The sequence below is a fragment of the Prionailurus viverrinus genome, chromosome C1 (genome assembly GCF_022837055.1).
Source record: "Prionailurus viverrinus isolate Anna chromosome C1, UM_Priviv_1.0, whole genome shotgun sequence".
In the NCBI taxonomy this organism is placed as follows: domain Eukaryota; kingdom Metazoa; phylum Chordata; class Mammalia; order Carnivora; family Felidae; genus Prionailurus; species Prionailurus viverrinus.
In genome coordinates this window covers 158,558,182-158,582,460 of record NC_062568.1, presented here as the reverse complement: position 1 = coordinate 158,582,460, position 24,279 = coordinate 158,558,182, and positions in this window count along the sequence as shown.

The following is a 24,279-nucleotide window of genomic DNA, read 5'->3' as shown; positions in this document are numbered from 1 at the left end:
GTCCGTCGCTGGTCACCCAGAGTCTGCCACAGAGACCATGCACATTCTCATGTGCCTCAACAGATGTTAACCCAGAACTTCCTAAAGTGGCATTACCAGAGCTACAGGTGGCTCAAATCTTTGGTTCTCTAATTCTTGGCTGTGAGTAGTTTCTTCCATTTCTCTGGGTGCTATGATGTAAAAAAGTGAGAAATATTAGCCTCATTAGACCTTCACAAATTAATGGGATACACACTGATATCCCCATTTTATATGTGAGAAAATGGAGGCCCCACAGGCTTACTTACTGTACCAAGTTCACATAGCTATTAAGTAGCCCAGCCAGAGTTTGAGCCCAAACAGCCTAATCTCTAAAATTTCCATGCTTTTGACCCCAGACCAGAGGTCCTAAACCCTGTGTATTTGAATCTGAAGAACTTTTAAAGAGACCAAAAAACCAAAGCCAAGAAACTGTCAGAGACAAGGGAAGCCCAAGGAGACAAGATAACTAAATGTAATGTGGTACACTGGATAGGATCTTGGGACAGGAGAAGGACATTAGAGAAAAAGTGTGGAAATTTAAATAAAGTATTAGCTTCAGTTGATAACAATACATCAATACTGGTACATTAATTTTGGCAAATGTACTGTACTGATGTAAGATGTTAATTGTAGGGGAAATTAGGAATGGTGTAGACAGGAACTCTCTCTACAACCCTCATAATGATTCTATAAACCTAAACCTGTCCTAAAATAAAAAGTTTATTATTAAAAAACAACAACAACACACAAAGCCTGGGATCCCACCTCAGATCAACTAAATCAGAAATACAGGCGGTGAGGCCCAGGCATTAGTATTTTTTTTTTAAATCTCCTCAGCAGATGAAAATGTCTCTGCAGGGTTGAGAATCCCCGCACTGCCCCCACCCCCACTGCCCATGGAGCTAGAGTGCAGGGATCTTGTCTTACATGTTCTTATTCCTCTAACGCCGCCGAGCTTGGAGTCTGGCCCTGATTAGTCATTCAGTACACATTTGATGAATAAGTGAGTGAATGAATGAATGAATGAATGAATATTTTAACTTTTCTCCAGTTCAACCCTGGCATAAGCAGCTCTGAAGAGAAGAGATTACAACATATAATGTTGTCAGGCAAGTCTGTCAGTGGGTACTGATGATTTATTATGAGCAAGCTGCTAGGTGCCAGCCACGGCGGGAAGTCTGGTGGGAGGCGATGCCTGTCCTCAAGGCATATTCCATAACGACAGGGGGAGGTCCTGTGGGGTAGTAGTTAAGCAGGCATGGTCTGGAGTCAGGTGGCTTGGGTTCAGATCCCAGCTCCTTCATTTAGTAGCTGTGTGACCCTGGGCATTTTCCTAACCATGTTGAAGACTAAGGGAGATATGAAAATGAAGAAGAAACTGAAGCTGCTGCTGTGTGAACTGCAAACCCAAGAGAAGAAATTGATAAAATGGAGCATATTGAAGAGTTTTGCTCTCACTGGTTTTCCACAAGGTGTATTTCCAGTCATCAAAACTCCACCTGTGCCTTAGCTGAAACCACCTGCAGAAAGAATGGGAATGGATGCTGTGATGACGTGAGCAGCTGGGGCCATGCCTGGGTCCTGGGCTTGGGGAAGGGGCACAAAGGAGACGTTAGGTGCAGAGGAAGTGGGGTCCTCCTGGACCTGCTGGGTGCTGCCGGGGCCATTGCTCCCTTCATGGGGACACCCCATGACCATCGCTCATGCCGACAGAGCCCTATCTCTGCTCCAAGAACTTTTCCAAGTGCTTCCCTTGCTGAAAGTGCTATAAACCTAAACCTAAAGCACTTCCAAGTGCTTCACAACCTTTTCCTGAAGTAATCATTCTTTTTGTATCACTCCCATTTTATTGATGACAGAACCAAGGCCTAGAATTAGGTAACTCACCCAAGGTCATGTAGCAAGAAAGTGGCAGGACCAGAATTAAACAAGAGGAGTCCAGCTCAGCACCCAACCACTACCCCACAGCTGGCAAAAGGGACACAGCCTGGTTTTGAAAAAAAAAAAAAACCCAAAAAACAAAAAAACAAACAAAAAACAAACAAACAAAAAACCCAAAACAACCCATCAACTTCAGAACGAGGCATAGTTAGGGGTCTATCTAATCTGCATCTGCAACCTTGGATGTAGCACTTAACCGTTCCAGGCCTCACTTTCCTCATCTGTAAAGTGGACCTCACAACAGGGTTGTTCTGAGGGTTAAATGAGATAATGTATTTAGCCATTCTTGTCCCCTTCTCCATTCCCAAGCATACTTCCCTCTGTCCCTGTTTAGTGTTCACATTTATCTTTGCTTTTCAAAGCTAGGGAAGAAAAACAGAATCTTCCAGGCCTTGATCTATTCTAATGGAGCAAAAACAAGAGCTGAGTTATCAAAAATATATATGTATGCATACACACACACACACACACACACACATGCACACATGTGTGTATGTGGTATACATATATACACATATATATGTGTGTGTAAGGATGGATAGATAGGTAGATATATAGATACCAAAAATGTTTGAAAGCCTGAGTTAAAGATCCAGCTTTGTCTGTTATAAAAGATCCTTGACCAACATGGCACAGTATATAGAGAAGGCAGTCACCTAGTTAGTGATAAAGCCAAAAGTATAAGAAAGTGTAGCAAGAACCATAATTTCAATAGGGATTCAAAAGTGGGAGCGCTTGGTTTGGTTAAAGGAGTCAGGGCATCCTTCTCAGAGGAGGTGACACTGTGTTGGAGGGGCAGGGTTTGGTGAGGCAGAGGGCACCAGCCTATGACATAGAGAAGATGCTATAGAAGGGAATAGAAGGGGCATGCCATGAAACCATCAGTTGAATGCATCGGTGGGTGGGACGACCTGGTGAACTGCAGCATGGAAATGAACCTGGCCCTGCATCCTACCTGTGTGATTTCCTTTGATCATCTGGAAACTTAGATTATTATGCTCATTTTACACAGGAGGGAACTCAAGTTCAGGGCGTTCAAGCACTTGCCCTAAAGCACATAGTAGAGGAACAGAGGCACCAAGATATGGTGGTACCACATGGTTTTTCACGCTGAAAACCCAAGCAGGCTCCACACACTGCCAAAGCAGAGCCTGATGCAGGGCTCAGACTCACAAACTGTGAGATCATGACCTGAGCGGAAACCAAGAGTCAGATACTTAACTGACTGAGCCACCCAGGCACCCCAAATAATGCATTTTTAAATGCTTTAATGGTAAAGTGCACTGCAATTGGCAAATGGTACCAGAATATGGGGAATCTCATGATGTCTACCTACATTTCAAAAGAGCATCTAGTACAATAATGCAAACCAGGGGCTTACAACCCCCTCAAAATTGGAGGGTGCTGGAAAGTATATGAACTTTGGCATCAGACAGACCTGGGTTCTAGTTCTCCTTCACTCACTAGCTCTGTGGCTGTGGGCACATCCCTTCTGTGGGCCTCAGTTCCCTTCTCATTGAAATGGAGAGGCTATACCCAGTGTGGTCCAGGGTCTCATCCAGCCCCGTGTGGTCACGTTCTGGGTCTGCCCTCATCAGACAACACAGCTGGGCTCAGATTAACTTTCAAGCTGGCCTACAGTGACCCCAAAGAGAGCCAGCCAATCTCAGAGAAGGAAACCTAACTTTACCATAACTTAGAACACACTTAATCAGACTCTTTGATTGTAAGGATAGTCTATGGGAAAATCCAGGTGATATTAAACATATAGAGTCTATACATAAAATTTAGAGGATGCAAAAAAATGTAAGGATGAATGTAAAGTTGACCTAGACCTACACACTATTAACTTTGTGGTGTGTGTCAACAAAAATTTACATGTATTGATTTATCCTAAAATCAAAAAAGCCGTATTTAAAATCTAGATCCTCTTCTTTTGTATAATCTTCTTTCATTGGTTAAATAACATAAATATAAATGATACTCTCTACCTATAGAAACTACTTTTTTAAAACTCTAGTTAGATTCATTTAACCAATCAAAAATGTTTTTGAAAAATCAGTTGAGCATTTTTGATGCCAATATAAATTGTTTTACTGTTACTGCCTTTGCCAAAGAGAAAGTAATAAGCCTGTTAGGTTATGTAACTAATTATCCTTAAAACTCATTACAACCTTTAAAAAATCAGTCAAATACATATCTTGCCAATTACACCTGACTCTGCATCTTTAGGAGATATGGCTGCTAATCTCAATACTTTATGAAAAGCTTTATGAAAAGCTCACTCTCTCTAAAATATTCTATTCACTAAGACAAATTAATACAAGGCACACTTTTAGGAAGGGGGTAGGTATCTGGTATATCAAATAAGCAGAGCCAAGCTGTCAATGTCTGTCTAAAACCTGTCAGGGGCTGGAATTCTGCAGCTGTCTTCCCTTCATGCCATAAATAATCCACTTCATTCAATCCAAGAATAGTCCAGTGGGTGAGGGGGACAAGTCATTGGTAGGTAAGACTCGTGAGTGTCTATTGTTGACTGGGACAAGGTAATGCAACAGAAGTTGTATGAGGCATTCGATCACTTGGGCTCCCATTCTTAGTTCTACCTGTCTCAGTCAGGAGAACCCAGGCTCTGCTGTGATAACAAAACCTTCCCAAATCCCAGTGGCTTAACATAATAAAAACTTATTTCTCCCTTAATACTATCACTGGTAGGCAGGTGGACTATGCTCATTTTAGTCACTCAGTGACTTAGGCAGATAGAGGCCTCATTTCAACGTGTGCTTCTAAGAAATGTGGCAAGTTCTTAAAGCTTCCATCCAGAAGTGCTAGATGCAATTTCTACCCACATTTGATTGGATAAAGTGAGTCACATGGCTACATCAACTTCAAAGGGGGAAGGGAAGTGGAATCCTGCCATGTCATGATCATCTTAGCTGTTAAGTTGACTGTGTGACCTCGAGCCAGTCATTTATACTCAGTCAGCCTCAGCTTCAGTACCTGTGGAAAAGAGGGGTACCTGGTCTCTATAGTCATTCATTCATTATTCGTTCAGTCAGTCAAAGTCAGTCAGTGAGTGCAGTGTTCCGGGTAGGAGTCCAAACTCTGGAGCCAGCTTAACTGGCTTCATCTCAGCTAAGTTACATACTACCTATGACATTAGGCAAGATATTTAATATCTTCTGGAGTCTGTTTCCTTAGGAAACATCATGGGGATGTTAATAATACCCAGTTCATAGAGTTGTTGTGCAAATATAATGCACATAACATATAAGCTAAATAGAACAGGTAAAGTACTTAGAACAATCCTGGGCACATCGTAAGTGTTCTGTGTTTGTTAGTTTTTATTGTTGACCTACCCATGTAGCCATTTATTCAATGAATATTTATTCAGAGTCTTCCCTAGTTATTTTTGAAAGCTCTTATGAGTCTTGAAGGGGAAAACAGATGTAAGTCCATGTTGCAAATGACAGGGTAGCCACAGAGAAGTCTAAGAGGAAGGGGTAGCGTTTCGTAAGGTTGGATTTATTTTTTGCTTCCACTTATTAAGCACCTAGTATGTGCTAGGCTCTATTCTAAATGCTTTCATAGTGACCCTAAGAGGTGGTCTTATAGATGAGGAAATTGGGGCTTTAGGAGGTTAGGTGACATGTCCCAGGCCCCACAGAGGATGAAGGGTGGGGCTTTAGTAGGATACAAAGCCAGGATGTGGTCAGTTTTGCATGAAAGCCTTTGTTCTTTCTCTCAAGCATGTTATTAAGGATCATCTGCTCATCGTTTAATCTGCTCATTTCTCTACTAGACTGAAAGCCCCTTAAAGGCAGAAGGTGTTACCCTTAATTCTTGGTGCTCTTACTTGCCCAGAACCATACCAGTGACACCACAGGGTGGCCATTAGGAGGAGGAGAAGGAAGAGAGAGAGTTAAGCCAAAGATCAGAGTCTTGGATTTAAATCCTACTCCTACCCCAGCCCCTGCCGAAGCTGGCTAATAATCTTCAGAATGTCTCTTCTTCTCTGAGACTTTCATTTCTTGACTGTTAAATCAGTTCCACAGGACTTTCTGACCAGGCTTCATAGCCCCAGTCTTCCACCACTTACAACTTAATAGATACTTGTTGACTTGACAAGAAGATAAAACCACACTAAAAGACTACTTATTATCAATTTTAGGCCATTTGGCTTTTCTTTGACACACTTCAAAGTCAGAGAAGAAAAGATATTATCTAAGACATTACACATCTTTTTTCCCCTGGAGCATAAATTTTCATTTACGTCAGATTCTGCCAAAGAAGGGGGGGAGAGGAGGTAAGAGGGGAAGGGGACACAGCCAAGACTATGGAGTTCATGAGCCCTCATGTAACGTGTCCAGAAGAAATTTCTCCAAGTCAAGGCCCTCTTTGGGTAAGAAAGCAGACTCTGCCTGACCTCTGGAGAAAAGGGCCCCTGGAGATAATGTTGTGGGGTCATGCACTTCCAGCTTGCCAAGGCAAAACACATGTGCTGTAAACACAATGGGCTCAGGCTGAACCAGTCCTTCCTGCAGATACCAGCCTGCAGAAAACACACTTTGGGAGCTGCTGGTCAGAGGAACACCGTACGTGCTGCTCGGCCCGGGAGTAGTCACAATGGCACAGCAAGTAGACTTGCTCGGTCCTTGAGCAATGAGGGATCAGCCAGAATCCTGGCCACCCTGGTGTTGGGGTCTCCCCTCAACGGTTTTCCTTTCCTTCACTCACACAACACCAGCCACTATTCTCAAGCGTCTACTAGGTGTGCTAATTGCTCAGCACCGTGTAGAGCTTAATTCTTTTAACCTCACAGGAGCCCTATAAAGTAGGTACCTTTCTCTTCCCCATTCTGCAGAGAGGACTCCGAAGCCCAGACAGGCTGCGTCACTGGCTGTTGTCTCACTGCCAGGACTCTAACCCTCTAACCCAGGACCCGTCGTCTAAGCCCGTCCCTGAGGTTTCTTGTAGATGAGAAGTCATGGAGGGAAGGAGAGACACACACTTCCAGACCTAGCCTCTCTTCCCTGAGTGACAGTGCTCATTCTTCAGACCCTCCTGCCCATCTCCTCCACAGGGAGGCTCCAAGGACGCTGGGCTGCCTGTGATTTCCTGCCCTGGCTGGACAAAGACACATACAGCAACCTGACTTCCTGGGAAACTTTAGCGGCCCTGGTTTTCCATGGGCTGAGTCATTGTAGCTTAGCTCAATGTTCTTAGCTGGAACAGTCATAGGAAAGTGTCTGGAAACTCCCCCATGTCTTATCAACAAAAGAATTTGTTGAAGACAATTCAGCTGCATTCCTCAGCTTTCTCAGACCTCACCTTGCCCTGGGAGGATGAGAAAGGCCGGGAAGGTATGAGGGTGAAAATAAGCCCTGGAATTAGGAAGAGCTTTGAGTGCCAGCCCAGAGAGCTGGCAGCTCCTGAAAACACACCACAGCTGGCCTGTGAGGACCCAAAGGCAATGGACCTCTGTCCACTGCTGTACTTCCTGTGGAAAACTTGCTGGTCCCTACCCCATACCATCCATTCAACTTGTCATCTGATACCAAGTGCTTAATATGAGCAGAGAACTGAGTTAGGCACTGGTGGTCATAGAGGAGCCCAGTGGTTAATAGCATGATAGGCAGATCTGGACTCAAAATTTGGATCTACTGCTTACTGGCTGTGTGACCTTGGACAGGATATTTAGCCTCTCTGAGCCTTGTTTTCCTATCTGTCCTTAGACTTCATGAGTTTGTTGTGTGGATTAAATGAGATAATATATATGCTCAGCATAGTGCCTGACACATCACAAGCACTCAAGTAATCATATCTATTATCAAGTCAAAATAATCATGTTATACTTTCAGTTCGACAACATTCTTGGAGCACCTGGTATGTGTCGGGACTGTTTGGCTCTGGGGGAGGTGGAAAGAGAGAAACAGTCCTTTCAAGGAGCTCACAGAGAGAGTCCATTAGTAAATTATTATAATAGTATGAGGGAGATGTAGCAGCAGAAATACATAAGGGGTGTTAAGAGAATAGAAGCATATAAGAAGGGTCAGTACAGATTTCTGGAGGTGATGCCTGAGTTAGGTACCCAAGGAGAGTAGAAACTTGCCAGGTGAAGAGATGGAGGGCTGAAAGGCCATGGCAGTGAGGAAAGGGCATTCTGGAAGAGGGGACAGTTTGAGCAAAGGCTTATTGCAGTACTCAAGATGTAGAAGGAATTATCTCAAGGGAAGCGGAATGGTCTAGGACAGAACTCAGGGCTTGATGGAGGGGAGCTGGCTTCAAGATTATTGTCCTTCCCTTTCTAGCAATTCACATTTGGCAGGTCCTACCCCTCAGAGATGTAGAGAGAGATAACACTAGCTACTTAACAGGGTTAGCTCCACGCATAAATGCTGCCATGCCTGCTCAGAGACAGGTATGTTTGCGGCTGTGTCTTCTGCACTCCAGCAGGGTCCCAGGTGACTTGGGATGGGGTGACTCGAATACCCCAACACTTTTGGGTCCTCAGAAAGGCATCATACTAGCTTACTTAGCAGAGCACTCACTGTGTGCCAGGCACTGTGATAACCCCAGCAGGGTCATCTTCACAGTGGAGAAGCTAAGCATGATCATTATCTTCTGCATGTATCTAAGCAGAGGGGGCTCCCAGCACTTGGAAAATCCTGGGCAAACCTGAATGAGTTGGTCACCCAACAAACAGGGACATAGAAATTTACCCAGACATAGTTTTGATGCTCAATCTGGCTGAGCTGGAATTTTAATCCAGGCCTATTTGCCCTCAGCACCCAAGTTCTTAACCACTACTCTATTACTTCAACCCATAAACGATGTCCTTTCAAAACAGAGTCATCGCTGGGTTCTGATTCATTCCCAAACAGACTGATGAGTCTTTCTTGTCTCTAAACAGACTAACTCTCCTTCCGCACAAGGGGCCTGGCATTCAGTCCTGGGCTGTGATGTCCATATTTTGAATACTTCAAATATCGTCCCGTGAATAGACTGTAAACAGAGAGGCAAGAGGGAGGAGGAGAGGAAGGGTGGGGGGAATAGGATGAGACTTAGCCACCAGCACCTGTCCTCCCGGGACCACAGCCGAGTGCTGTCTCAGGCTCTCTGCCCCCGTCCCCTAGCCTCTCTCCAGAGCTGGGGGCACCAGATCCAAATATTTGGCTGGCCCACCCTGTGAGCCCTGCAGTTGGACAGCAGCTGTGAAATGAGAGTTGGGGAGGGACCCTCAGCTGAGCAGAAGCCATCAGGACTTTTGCTGTCTTTTCCAAAGCACATTTTAAACCAGCAGCATGGTGTGAGACTGGCGGCCCACAATGAAGCATGAACGGGATGCCTGCTGGGCGACAGGCAGGCGTTATGACACAAGGGCCAAGTATTATTTACTCCCTGGGAACAGGTGCTGCTCGGGATTTGCAAGCCTTTCTTGCCGGACTCCTCTGCCCACATATTCCAGCCCTTGTCAGAGGCAGCTCCTTCCAATGCCCCACACGGCCCCAGCCCTCAGCACTGCCTCATTCTTGGCCCTTGGAAGCATGCAGCTCAATGGCGCCTGGAAGATGCCAGCAGTGGGCCGGCTCCTGCCTGGGACATGTGCTTGCTGGAATCAGCTTGTTTTACATAAGCTGTTGGCACAAATGTCAGGTGATAACAACTTTTCGGCCCTAGTTAACCTGCAACCACCTTATCTGTGCCCACGCAGATGTAACAGAGGCAGCAAAGGGAAAGTCATGGAAGAGGGAGGGAGAAAATACTGCCTACAAGTGTGTTTGTGTATGAGCAAATTCACCTCTGGCAAATGCCCTAGGCTACAAACCACGATTGACTTTTCTGTTGGAGGAGAAACAAACAACCATGCAGGCAAACTCCAACTACCACCAGCTGGTCTTTCCTCCCCTGATTATACGTTATTTCCTTAAAGCTCTGGTTGGTAAACATTGCAAGACTCTTGTTGATTCACAAAACAATACAGAAGTCAGTTAAAACATTTCTTTGCACAGTTTGATTAGGGACAAATAGAGAAGGGGAAGTGAGCAGACGGCCTGGAGGTCTTGTTTGGCTCATGAACTGGACCACATGCTGCATTCACCTCATGCCCTTCTTTTCAAACCCCATGACCCTCAGAACTCATCAGTGCCAACTGTGAATGAGCTCTTGGGCCCAGTGTTGCTGAGAGGGAAAAGTGCTCCCAACCTGGAAGTGGCGGGATGACAAATAGACAGATAGTCCCAACACAGGCAGGGTCACAGGGTCATGAGTGAGGGATATGCATGCTGTGGTTTCAAAGAGGACAAGATTGCATATGGTTGCGAGGAGTTTGGGAGAAGACGGTCACTCGGTTTCCTGGTTCAGACTCTTGCTCTATCTCCTGGACCATAGAAACTGTGTCTTCACTGGCATCCTGCCTCCAGGTTTTCACCCATCCCAATGCACCTCACATTCTGCTGCCAGAAGGGTCTTTCTAACTGAAAAATTGGACAGAGTTCTCCATTCATTTAGAACCCTTCCTTGGCCCCCATCACTCCAGGAAGAAGGCTAACGTGAGCCATCATCATCTAGACGCTCCCTCCCTCCCGGCCTCATCTCTCAAACCCTTTTAACTCCAGCAGTGGTGAACCTTGCATCATTCTCCCTTCCATAGATTGCCTCCCTGAATTGATCTATTCATCCTTCAAGACCCACCTTCCATATGACCTCATAACATCAATCATGCTGTCTTCTGTGTTATCTCTCTTGTTCTCATTTAAATTATTTGGATTCTAATACTTTATTTTCATACTAATGTTTACCAAGAGCCTGGAGCTTCTTAGGGCAGGACTCATGCGTAGTTCAAGGCTGTCTCCCCGGCATCCAGCCCAATAACTGGCACTTAGTCATGCTCAGCACATGTTGGTATCCTCCCTTTCCACCAAAGGAAAGCTGACATCCTGCTTGCGGCTGGCCATACCTAATGTCTTCAGCACCTACCTCCCCCTTTCTGGGCTTTTCCTCTGTAGTCCTCACCACAGCCTTTTCTAGCACCTTATGTTCCCTTCACCCTCATCCTCAACACTTTCTTCCCATTGTCCTCCCCCCACCCCCCCCAAAAAAGAAAAAAGCCCTTGTCTCAGGACTTAGGGGAAGATAATTTAAACTCTTCCAATGATTTAATTTGATTTGTTCTCTGATGGCAGCTTCCAGCCTGTCCCTCATTCCAGAGGTAGTAAAATACTCCTCAATCTGGTAGGCCAGGGAAGAGGGCCAAAAAACATAAGTGGGGGGAGCAATTGATTTTATTTGATCATCTTGTGTCTCTCATATACTAGCTCCTTTGGCCCCACAATAACCCTGTGAACAGGTCATTTTTACCTCCATTTTATTGATTAAGGCGCTAAAGCTCAGAGATAGCAAGTGACTGTTCCAAAATCACTTAGCTGAGAAGCATGGGGGCCAGGCTTTCAATCTAGATTGTCTTATTCCAAAGGGCTTGTTCTTTTCACTGTAATGTGGAGGGAGAGTCTGTGGAGAAGGAGTATCTAATGTTTCCTAATCAACCTTCAGCCAAAAAAACCAGAAAGCCACTGTTCTAATTATTTCTTCACCTTACAAATCCCAGGTTGAAATCCCACTTCTTCCAGGAGGCCCCAGTTTTCTCCAGCTGCCTGGTTAGGAATGCACCCTATTGCATTGCACTGGTCTAAAGTTGTTTCTTGTGTATGCATCTTTTCACCCCAACCCAAAGGCTGGAAGCATGTTCCCCAGACAGGATCTAGGACAGTGCCAGGCACATGAGAAGAAGCCAACCAATAAGTCCTTTTATCTCAGACAGTTATTGATTCACAGAGGCAGAGAACACTCAGTTCCACTTTCAACTCCTTTTACGACCTTGGACAAGTCACTACCCTTTCTTTGGATTTCAGTTTCCTTACCTCTAAAGGAGGTTGGACTAGCAAGATCTCTTATAATATCTAACACTTTATATAGAGTTTACTCTGTGCTAGGTATGCTTCCAAGTGATTTCTATCTACTAAATCATTTAATCCCCACAACAACCCTAGGAGGCAGCCACTCTTGTGATCTCGTTTTATAGAAATAGGAAACCAAAGCATAGAGGGGTTAAATAACGTTCCCAAGGCTATATAGTCAGTAAGTAGCAAAGCCTGGATTCAAAGCCAAGCTATCTGCTTCCAGAGTCTATGCTCTAATCATTACACTGTACCTCCTCTCCTAGATATCTTTTTAAGATGTAAATGAATTATGGGTCACCTGTGTGGCTCAGTCGTTTGAGCTTCTGACTCTTGATTTTGGCTCAGGTCATGATCTCCTAGTCATGAGACTGAGCCCTGTGTTGGGCTCCACATTGAGCATGGAGCCTGCTTGGGATTCTCATTCTCTCTTTCTCAATCTGCTCTTGCCCTACTGCTCGCATTCTCTCTCTCAAAATAAATAAAAATTTAAAAAAAGAGATGTAAATGTCTGCTCATTTATTCCATAGCCATCTGCTGGCCTACTCTGTACCAGTCACAGGTACACATTGTGATGGGCCCCAGAGCTACAAAGCCCAATAAGCTCCTGATTTCGCCCTTGGCATCCCCATGGTGCAGTGAGGGAGAGGTAGCCGAGTAACCACAAGCGATTCTAGGTGTCCTGAATGTCTGTACCAGCTTTGGGACAGGCACATTCATCATATGTGTCCCCCAAAGTAGCCCTACATTGGATTTCTCAGTACTTAACTGTTTTATTTTCTCATGGATTCACATTATAACTCAGAGGTTCTCTGTTGGGAACAGAGATTAAGCACTGCTGACCTGTGGGTACCTCTGACCTGTCATCTGTAAAGCAGTTTGTTGGACCGAATTTCAGGCCTTATTCCAGGGCCCCTCCCAGTGTACCTCCAGTTTTCGCTCTATCCTCATCACCCAGCACCACCCTCCATACGACTTTCTCAGTCTAGACTGAAGCCTCTGTGTTCCCACAAGCATGTCGCTGTCTCGCCCTCCCTCCCTCGTCTCTGCCTGTTACAGCCCCACTCATCCTTTTTGGCTCATCATAGAATCCACCTCCGCGAAGCCTCTCTTGATTCCCTAACCAGATGCAATCACTCCCTCCTTACCCTTCTGTGCAGAGTTCAAGTTCCTCACAGGCTAGAACATGTTTTATAGGCAATTTCCCAAAGTGTGCATTATAGCAATTCCTGGTACAGAGCAGAAACTCTGAGGCACAGTAGAAGGTACAATTAACTTGGCTGCAAAGTCCTCATTTCTAGCCTCTTTTCCGCTATTTAATACTTATGTGACATATGCCAAGTCATTAATTTTTTTTAGTGTTTGTTTCTTCTGACTAAAGAATACAGAAGAGTGTAAAGAAGGTCTAAATTATCCATAATTTCTACCATTCAGCGATAACCGCTATTGTTCTTTTGGTATATTTCCTTCTTTTCTCTATGCGTATAGCAAACACGGAAATAAATACTCTCTAAATATTGTTTTGTAAATGTCTTCACTTAATATTTTGTGAATATTGCCTTTGATAAAAATCTTTTCTATGGAAGATTTTTAAAAAAAATTATTGAGGTATAATTTATGTACAATAAGTGCCCCCATTTTAAGAGTATGGTTTGATGAATTTTGACAACTGTGTAACCATTACCACAGTCAAGATTTAAAACATTTCTATCATTCCCCAAAGTTCCTGAACACCATTTTGAAGTCAGCCCTCATGATACTCCTGGGTTTAGGCAACCCCTCATCTGTTTCTACAGCCTGATTTTCAACGACCATTCAGTGCTCCATCATATGGGATGCCCTAATTTGTTTGGCTGTTTCCTGACTGTTAGACCTTAAGGATGGTGTTTAATTTTTTCTAGTAATAAATTAAAGCCCAGTGAGCAATCTTTGATCATACATGTGATTCTTTCCTTGGGATAAATGCTCAGACCTGGAATTGTTGGATCAAAGGGTATGTGCAGTGTTAAGGCTTATGATAAATATTTGGGCCAGTCACTTTTAATCCTTCTGCATCTCAGTTTCCTCATTTGCAAAATAGGAATTAAAAATTCCAACCCCAAAGACTTGTGAGGATTACATGAAACAATCTATAAGACACTTTGAGTAACTAGTAAACTGATCCACAAATCCTTGGGAGCTGAGTAGAAGGAAGAGTTTCTCGGATGGATCTGAATCCTGACTCTCTGCCTCTTTTCTACGTGTTGACCTTGAATAAGGTACTTACCCCTAGCAAGCCTCAGTCTTCCCGTTTGTCAAATGGGAATAACAGGGTCCATTCTCATTGGGTTCTTATGAAGTTTAAGTAAGATACTCCACATGAAGAGCTTAGAATAATTCCTAGCTCATAGCTGCTCACTAATTTGCAGTGATTAGTTCCAGCCAAGGTTCTTGGTTACAACTAAATAGTTACCGACTCTGGTTAACTTAAGGAAAATAGGAAGTTACTGAAGAGATATTGGATGGCTTACAGAATCAACAGGAAGGCTAGAGAACTAGGCGTGGAAAATGGGCAGGAACCAAGGTAGACTGGGCAGTTGAGAACATAGTCCAGCCTTGCCTCTGGAACTCTCTGGTTGTGACCTGTGGCTGGTATTGCTGCTGCCAGACACCCAGACTGTGTGACTGTGACCATCTCGGCCATCCCCCTGTCTTTGTGCCACTTGCTCCCGATTTAAAGTTCCAGATGGAGGCATCTGAATGGCTGAGCCCAACATACAGATCAGAGCCCTGGCTGCCAGGGAATGGGATGGAAAATGCCTGCTTTTTTTCCGCTTTCTGTAGGGGGAGGAAGTTTCCTGCTTCTTCCCCAAACTCACAGAATGAGAGCATTCCCTGAAATAGGAAGCCTACTCAGATTCTGGGTAGCTGAAAATGATGCTATTATTTTTAATAATGTGATGACTGAATAAATATTTAGTATTTGCATTTATTCTATAACTATATGCTTGATGCTATAGGACATACATTTTAAAGAAACTTCTTGATGAATGCTCTGATAAAATATACAGCAAATTTGCACATTTGGATAGTGTCATATTGGGTTTTCTTCCCATGGGAACAGGTCTGCACAACCTCTTGGTTTTAAGGCGTGTGTGTGTTGTGGGAGGTGACGACAAAGAATGCACAGGAAGAAGGTGGACTCTGATGTACTGAAAATGAACACTCTTGATCAAATATTTAAATTCCACTGTTCATTTCCTTTTGGTTTGATTTAATTTTTTCACTAAAGGGGTGAAGTACAGTCAGTTATATTGAGGTAGACAGTCCCCAGGTAAGGGTAACCTGGGGCTTGTTTGATTTTAGTGGGGATGAGTTGAACACAGTCAACAGCTGATTTCTGTTATTTATCTTTTCAAAGCTGTGATTTATTCAGCCCTTACTGGGAATTGCCTTATTTACTTCTCATGATCATCCTGTGGTGGGAGAACTGAGGCTCAGAGGGTAAGGGTAGTTTTTTCGAGGCCACACAGATAGTGAGTGAAAAATTTGGGACCTGAAGCCAGGTCTGCTTGCATTGAACCCAAATCTCTTAGGTACAAGTGTAGCAAAGTAAACAGCATGCACATGACTGTGGGGAGCTGGGGCAAGCCACTGTGTAAATGGACATGTCGGCCAGGTGGACAGAGCACGAGGAACAAGGGTGGGAGGTGAGTTCCCTGCTAGTCAGCTCAGACACACAGAGCAGATTCCCAGGGCCCCAGGGCCTCAAGCCTATGGGTGGACTAGCCATTCATACAAGGGATGTTTTAAAAATTTGTTTTGCCTTAAAAACTCTTTTGTTGTAAAAGATTAAATGAATATATGCATCTGTATCTAGTATCCCTGTCTCTCCTCCCCCATCTTGCCAGGCTACTAATGCTACCAATTTTTATACATCCTGCCAGAGTTCTTTCTATGCATTCACAAACATAAGTAACTATGCATATATCCTCATATTTATAACATAAATGGTATCATACTATGTGCATCGTTCTAACATTTAATTTGTTCACTTAAAAATACCTCTTGGAGATCCTTCCATGATGGTATATATGAATCTACCTCATTTTTAACAGTTTCATAATTTTCCATGGTGTGACCATTATATGAATATATTATAATTCACTTAACACTGTCTATTAAAGATTTGGGATTCTTCCAGGGCAGCTGGGTGTCTCAGTCTGTTAAGCACTCGCTTTCGGCTCAGATCATGATCTCACAGTTCTTGAGTTTGAGCCCCGCTATCAGCACAGAGCTTGCCTCAGATCCTCTGTCTCCATCTCTCTCTGCCCACACCCCCATCCTCTTGTGCACTCTCTCTCTCAAAAATAAATAAACATTAAAAAAAGGATGGAGGGGCCCTGGGTGGCTCAGTTAGTTAAACGTCCAACTTCGGCTCAGGTCATGATCTTGCAGTTCATGAGTTTCAGCCCCGTATTGAGCTCTGTGATGACAGCTTGGACAGCCTAGAGCTCCAAGATTCTGTGTCTCCCTTGCTCTCTGCCCCCACTTCACTCCGCCCCACTTCACTTCACTGTCTCTCTCTCTCTCTGTCAAAATAAAATAAATGTTAAAAAAAATTTAAAAAAAGATTTGGGATGCTTTCTTTTTTTTTTTTTTTTTTTTTTTTTTTTTAGCTATTCTAAACAAAATTGCAGTGATCCACAAATTATTTTTCAGCTTCTGAAAACATATTCAGACTGTTGGCATATATCAACCTATTTCACTGATTTATAGGTTTGTAGGTGTCTGTGATTTGTAAACTCAAGGAGAAGATTGCAGGTTTAACTTGGCTACAATCGCTTCCCCAACCCCAACTCTCCCAGACAAGCGATCTCTGACCAGCCCCCTTCCCTTGAGTTAGTCACTTTTTCCCTGTTAACTTTCAGTCTGTACACATTTTGATCACTGCACAATCACTCTCAGATATAATTGGTTATACCCTTGTGCTTTTTCCATCAGATTGTGAGTTCCTTGAAAGCAGGAACTCTATTTTCTTAGTTTCTAGGCCAGCGCCTGGCGCATGGTAGGATCAATAGATATTTGTGAAATTAAGCTGAACCCATGCTTAACACACCACAATCCCCTCAAGAACTTTAAAGGCATGGTTATGCTCTGTCTTGTACCACATCATATGTATAATCTGCGTACAACATATACACTATCATAGAGGAAATAAACTGCCCTGTGAAATACTTGAATTTACCAATGATTAGAAAATGGATGGAGTCCTTTTTTCTTGATCTAAAGAAGAGTTGTTATTAATTTTCTGTATTAGTTTCCTGTACCTACTGTAACAAAGTACCATAGACGGGGGGCTTAAACAACAGAAATTTGTTGCTTCAGTCCTGGAAGCTAGAATTTCAAAATAAAGGTGTCATGGGATTGCTTCCGTTAAGGAAGGATGTGTTCCAGGCCTCTCTCCCTGGCTTGTAGATGGCTGTCTTCTCTCTATGTTTCTTCACATTGTCTTCCCTCTATGTCTTGTCCAAATTTCCTTTGCTTAAAAGGACACTAGACCTATTGGATTAGGGCCCATCTTAATGACCTCATTTTACTTGATTACATCTGCAAAGTTCCTATCTCTAAGTAAGGTCACATTTTGAGGTACTGAGAGTTAGGACTTTAACATATGCCCACTATGAATTTGGGGATGGGGAGACACAATTCAATCCATAACATTCTTCTTTTGAAAATTATTTTTAAAATCATGTCAAAGAACTCTGATTAGGAGTCTTCTGGGAGTATAAAAATTTAAAAAAAAAAAACCACAATGGTCTTTGAGTATGTGATTTGCACAAGACCAAGGCTGGTCAAATATTCCCTTCCCAGCCAGGAATTTGAGGGTCACCCCCCACCCCCTGATTCTGGCCCCATAGCATCTGGAGCCCAAGCTCTCTTCTCCCTTGAAAGCTGGAGGTGCTCTACTTCCTGCAAATTATACTGCCAGCCATTCCCCATGGGCTTGAAAATATTTCTCTGATGATATCAAATCTGAGCTCCTGTGACTGATAAAATGTTTTGATTTCACAAGAGTTTGGTTCTTCAGGTATTTTTTCAGCTCAGGATAAATCTGACAGTCTAGCTATGTGTCATCTATATGCACTTTATTTAAGATGAGGCTCTATGATGGAGCCTAGCTTTAGATCTAAGGGGAACTCCTGCCCAAGGTATGGGTTATGGGCCCCTCCTCTGTGGCCCCACTCCTGGGCTTCTCTCTGACCCAGATCCAATGTAGATATAATCATCTCCCTTATCTGTCTCTCCCACTGTACTGTCTGTCTCCTTCACTGTGTCCCCTTAACAGCTGACAATGGGCATCTGATTTTTCTGAATTAGTCAACAATACCAAATTGCTTGTGTAGGAACCCCACCTCTGAGACAGTTCATGGCTTTGGCAAACTAGGCCAACTGAGGGGAAAGGAGCAAGAGAACAAGTCTGCAGCAGGAGTCTAGGGAAAGGGAGGGGAAGCCTGGTAGAAATGGACACAGAAGCTTCCCAAAATGTTCATGGATCTACCCATCCATCCACCTACCCACTTACTCATCCATCCACCATCCACTCGTCTAACCGTGCACCTACCCATTCACCATCCAACCATCCATCTACCATTCACTCATCCACCCATCCATCCATCCACCATCCATCCGACCATCTACCATCCACCTACCTATCCACCATCCACCCACCCACCTACCTACCCATTCATCCATCCACCATCCACCCATCCATCCACTCACCTATCCATCTACCATCCACCCACCCACCTACCTACTCATCCATCCACCCACCCACCTACCCAATCACCCATTCATCCATGCATCCATCTATCCATCTGCCCATCCATTCAGCAACTATTTCTAAGCACTTGCTATTGGCAAACATTCTATAGGGCACTAGGAATGATAGAGTGAGTAAGGCAAAGTCCCTACCTTCTTGGAGCTGACATTTTAGTGTGGATACAAACAAAACTCAAAGTAATATACAAATACTGTGTCTGGCACTATAATACTATATACTATACACATGAGATAAAACCCAAAGTGTTCTTTTAGATAGGGTCTAAAGGGAAGGCTTCTGAAGAAATAATACTTTAGCAAAGACCTACATGAAGTAAGGGAGGAAGTCACATGACTATCTGGGGAAGAGCATGCCAGGTAAGAAGAAGAGAGATGCAAAAGCTCTGAGTCAAGAATCGACCAGTACCTTAGAGCAATAGGAGGAGGTCCATGAGGAGGGAATACAGGAAGTCAGCAACAAATGATGACAGCTTAAAGAGCTGATTCTCTTCTAGGGCTTTGAAAAATGTCTTAAGCTGACATTTATTAAGAGCTTATTATATATCAGACTTTGTTTTAAAGACTTTAGATATATTAACTTATTTATTTCTCACAAAAGAACATTAGATAGATACATAGATCATCATCCCTATTTAATAAATGAAGAAATGGCACCAACATTAAACAGCTTGACCAAGCACATACCTAGTAAGTGATGGAGCCCAGATTCACACCCCAAGCACACTACATAACCAGTAACCACAAAAATTGAATAGAGCCTCAATTTTGGTTAGTGCACACAGTAACAACTGTACCGCTCCCTCATGTGCTCCTCCCCAAGCACTTCAAGGAACAGCAAGTATTCATTCATTCACTCAACAAAGGGAGGTGTTTGTTAGCCTCACTGTGTACACATAAGAGTACTGGGTGCACAGGAAAAACAGGAAGACAATTTTGTCAGGAAGGCAGGAAATCGAACAGGCAATAACTGGGTACTTAAAGCCATGAAGGAGAGAAGAACAGGATGTTATGAAGACACGGAAGAGGACACATATCCATGCTTGAATGGGTCAGGAGTTGCAGAAGCCTTGCTAGAGAAAGGCGACCTGGGGTTAGGTCATCCTATGCCCCAGGGGACAGGCTGTAAAAAAGTCTCTTCCTCTTCTTTTCTGGAAAAAACCTTGTGTGCAGCAAGCCTCATTGTTGACCTATCAGTATGTAGCACTCACCAATAAGTCCATTTTTTACTGTTCACTAATCACTAACCCCTATTACTCCCCTTCACTAAACATGCCTGCTTTCCTCCTACCCTTCTGCCCATCCCTACCCCCAGCTGGGCTGTCAAGTGTTGGAGCAGCTAAAAAGGGACTCCTTTCCTTTGGGGAAGGGCTTTAGTCACTGATGGCAAGAGGATTTCAGATGTGACAGCATCTTTTGCAAGCCCCCTGCAGTCACAGGATGAGGGCAGCTCATGATGAGGATGAAGAGGGGGTTGGGGAAGGCCATGCCTACTCATCAAGCTGGTCCTGGAAGAGAGACAAACAGGCAGGAAGGAACCACGAGGCCTTGGAAGCACAAGAAAGGAAAAACGACAGCAGAGTCCAGGAGAACCCCCTTGGTCTGGCCAGCCCAGAGGCCTTCTATGCCAACAGTAAATCCTGGGGTGCTGCAGCCCACAAACCCTGGCCCTTACTTTCTTCCTCGGAGAGGAAACAAAAAGGTAAGGAAGTGGGTAGCTCTTAGAAGACTGTTATGATTTCAAAGTAAAAAGGAGTTGTTTTTGAAGTCTGCCCAGAGATACAGCCAGGTCCCAAGGGGCTGCATTTGTGGTTCCAGTAAAAGGAGCGATGTTGACATGGAATTCTTGGATTGGCCTCATTTCATGAAAAACAAGCTGCCAAACCAAATGGGAAATGGAGTTCAGCAGAGAAGTATGTGCTGACTCCCCTCCCCCTCACCAAACTTGGCTTCCGACAGCAATCAGCACACGACTTACGTTCTCTAACCAGAGTTCTAGCATCAGGGAATTTTGCTGGCAGATCCCTGGGTTCACAGGACATACGGTTTGCTCCTGATGGGCTATTTCTTCCCAGCACAGTCAGCCTGTGCCCATTCCCTGTCACTTCTCAAACTTCCTGTTCTTTAGTGGAAAAAAAAAAAAGCTAGGCAGAGAAATGATTGGAACCAGACCAGTGGCCCTAAGAAGGTGTCCAAGAATCCAGAGATATCTAAAGAAGTTTCATACTTGTAGTTCCTACTCACCATGTCCCAGGGTAGAATATCTGCCACTTTTCACAGTCTGCTTCCATGGTTAGAAGTCAGGCCAGCTTCCTGTGCATCAATCACTGGAAATGGAAGATTAATTCCATTCCTACTTTATCAACCTCCCAGCTCTGTGACCTTGGACAACTCGCTTAACCTCTTTATGCCTTGGTTCCTTCAGCTGTCAAATGGAGATAAAAGATCTATATTGTAAGGTTCCTATGAAGATTAAATAAAAGCGTGAATACAAAATGCTAAGGCATAGTGTTCATGCACATAAGCCCTCAATACATTGTAATAGTTCTTTTTTATTATTAATACCAGTCAATGTAATTAGTTAAGATTCTTTTGAATATAAAAAGTAAAACGAGGACTGAAATCTATGTCAAGAAAAAGATAGTGTGGGAGAGGTAGAGTGGCAGGTGAAAATTATAAGGATACAAGTAATCTTATGGAACATGGGCAAGAGGATTCCAATAGGTGAATTGGAATTAGGAATGCAAACCAAGAACTAAGACTTCGTATTCTCTATCCTAGTGCGTCTCTTAGACCAGTGCCATCCAATAGAACTATCTGTAATGATGGAAATGTTCTAGATCTATGCAGTGCAACTGAGGAACTAAATTTTAAATTTCTAATGTTATTTAAATAAATTAATTTAACTTTAAACAAACTAAACCAATCAAATAAAATTATTATTTGAATAGAATTAAATAGCCCCATGCAGCTACCAAACTGGACAGCATAGTTCTAAACTTTGCTTCTCTCTCTCATGCACACATGTGCACCCCACCCAGCTTCCTCTGAATCCCACTCCTCCCCCCACGTGGTCAGCCCCAGCCATTGGATCTACCTTTACTGTTTCACCTCCCAGCCCAGGGCCCACTTACAACTGACTACCATGCCTCTGCTTTTGGGTTCCAAATCCTGGGAGAGTAATTTGATCACTTATCTTTTCATGCCATGCTGCAAGGTAAAGGTCACTCTGTAGAAAACCTTTTTGGGTCAGGGTTCACTGCTGAACCATGGGTCATGGAATCTTACACTCTCTCCACAAGGGCTGGGTGGGGATTCCCCCAGGAGGGGCTGGGTGGGTACCCCGTGACTTTGTCTGAAGATGACAGTGATCCAGTGTTTGGCTTCGATGCCTCAGCCAGGCCCAGGAACTGGATAGCTGGGAGAGGAAGTATGACGAGGCCTTTCCCGGGCTTCTGTAGTGATTCAGTCCCTGTTTGTGAGGAAAGCCCAAAGGTCCTGCATTAAGTCTTGAAGCTGGGAGGAAGCAGATAAAGAAGGAGCAGCCTCTGCCCAGTGCGCCCTGCTGATCCACACCCAAGCCTGGGGGTGCTCCTAGTGAGGCTGGATGATGATGAATGACTAAAGACTTGAAAACACCAGGTTTGACAAAAAATGTTTTGTTTTCTTCCAGATTCCTGGAGGTGCAGAGATGCAGATTAACGTTAGTAAGAGAGAACAATGGCAGACTTGGGGAACTCTTGTGTCATTGTGAAGTCTTAGCTTCACCCTGTTGATTGAGCTTGACAAGCTTTCTCGGTCAAGCAACTGACCCGGGCTGGCAAACAGCTGCTATGTCTGGGCTTTGTTTTTAGGCCTTTTAATTGGTTTGTCTGAGTCTTTGAATACATGGAATCAATGGGTTGTTTAACTTATTAATCAAACATCAAACATTATTAAAGGGACAGCGACATGCCCCCAACTGCGCTTGTCTTTGTAGAAAATGATAATAGGATCCTCCGTGAACACTGGGCGTGATAACCCCCACCTCTCCTGGCTGTTTTGAGGAAGAGGCTGTGATGAGGTGATGGGAGCACAGAAGTGAGCCTGAGCAGGAGGGGGATGTGGGTCCTCATCCCTGCTCCCCGGGGCCCAGTCCACCCTCCAGGCCACAGCCAGAGGGATTGGGCGTGTGAATATGCCCAAAGGCTACTCTCCTACTAAAAGCCTCCAATGGGTCCCCATCACACTTGGAATAAAATCCCAGCTCTGACCTGTAAGACCGCCTGCTCTGGGCCCTCACCCACCTCTCAGACCCCATCTTCTGTGGCTCTTCCTCCTGGCTCACCCCACCTGACCACACAGGCCTCCCACTGCATTTCCACGTGAAACTCAGTCTTACCTTAGGATGTCTGCTCTGACAGGTCCCTCCTGGAATGATCTTCTCCCAGATTTTTTTTTTCTTTCCTTTTTGCATGGCTGGATCTTCTTGATATTCACAACACATCCTCAGAGAGGTCTTTCTTGATTATCCAATTTAAAGTATCTCCCCTGTCACTCTCAGTCCTTCCCACCTGGCCATAGTATTTATCCTTCACTACCTGACATTTTCTAGGTTGTTGTTATTTGTTGACTTTCTGTCTTGCCCAATTAAAATAACCTCTTCAATATAAGAAATCATTCAGGTGAGAATTTGCCTTGTTAGCCTCATATGTTTGCAACTCCCGGGACTACACAAAGCACCTCTCGGTTCTCGGTTATGGTTTGGTGAGAAAATGATTGACTTAGAGGATTAACTGTATAGGTTAGCGGTTTTGCAAAGATCCAGGGTTTTATGTTGTGTTTAGCTGTATGGTCTAGCTATTAATTGAATTTAATTTTTAGCACACCTAAGAGACTAACCCTCTAACTTCCCTGATTGTAGGTTTTGGATCTTTCTGGGCTCCATTTCCTCTGCTATAAGTGGCTATTCCCTTATCACTAACCTAATGTGGCTATTCAGAAGTGTGCCTAATTCACTTTTTCGAAATGCTTTGAAAAGACTCATTCTGGGTTGAGTACAAATCCATACGTATTCCCAGACACTCGCATGAATAATATCTAGTTGACCCCTGAACTTGAACATTTGGATGTTTTTTGCAGGTTCCACCAACTGAGTGTGTCTGAACTGAGATCAGCATCTTCCATGTTCCTCCTCAAACCCACTCCTCCTCCTCTGTTCTCTGCCTCCAAGAATGGCTCAGTCATCCTTCCAGGGTAATAGCCAGAAATCTGGGCCTACTCCGCAACGCCCACTTCTCCCTCTACCTTCATGTTGAATCAATTGATTCTACCCCCGGTTATTTGAATCTGTCCAAATCTGTCTTCTTGTGTCCATCCCCACAACCCCTACCATAGTGCAGGCCTCTTTGATATCTTGCTTTGATTACTGAGACAGCTTCCTTATCGGCCTCTTTGGTTCCATTCTCCCATCTCCAGTCCATTCACCATCCCACAAACACTCTCAGTTAAAAATCAAGTCACAGCATCTTCCCTTCACTGGTTCTCCATTGCCCCTGAATGA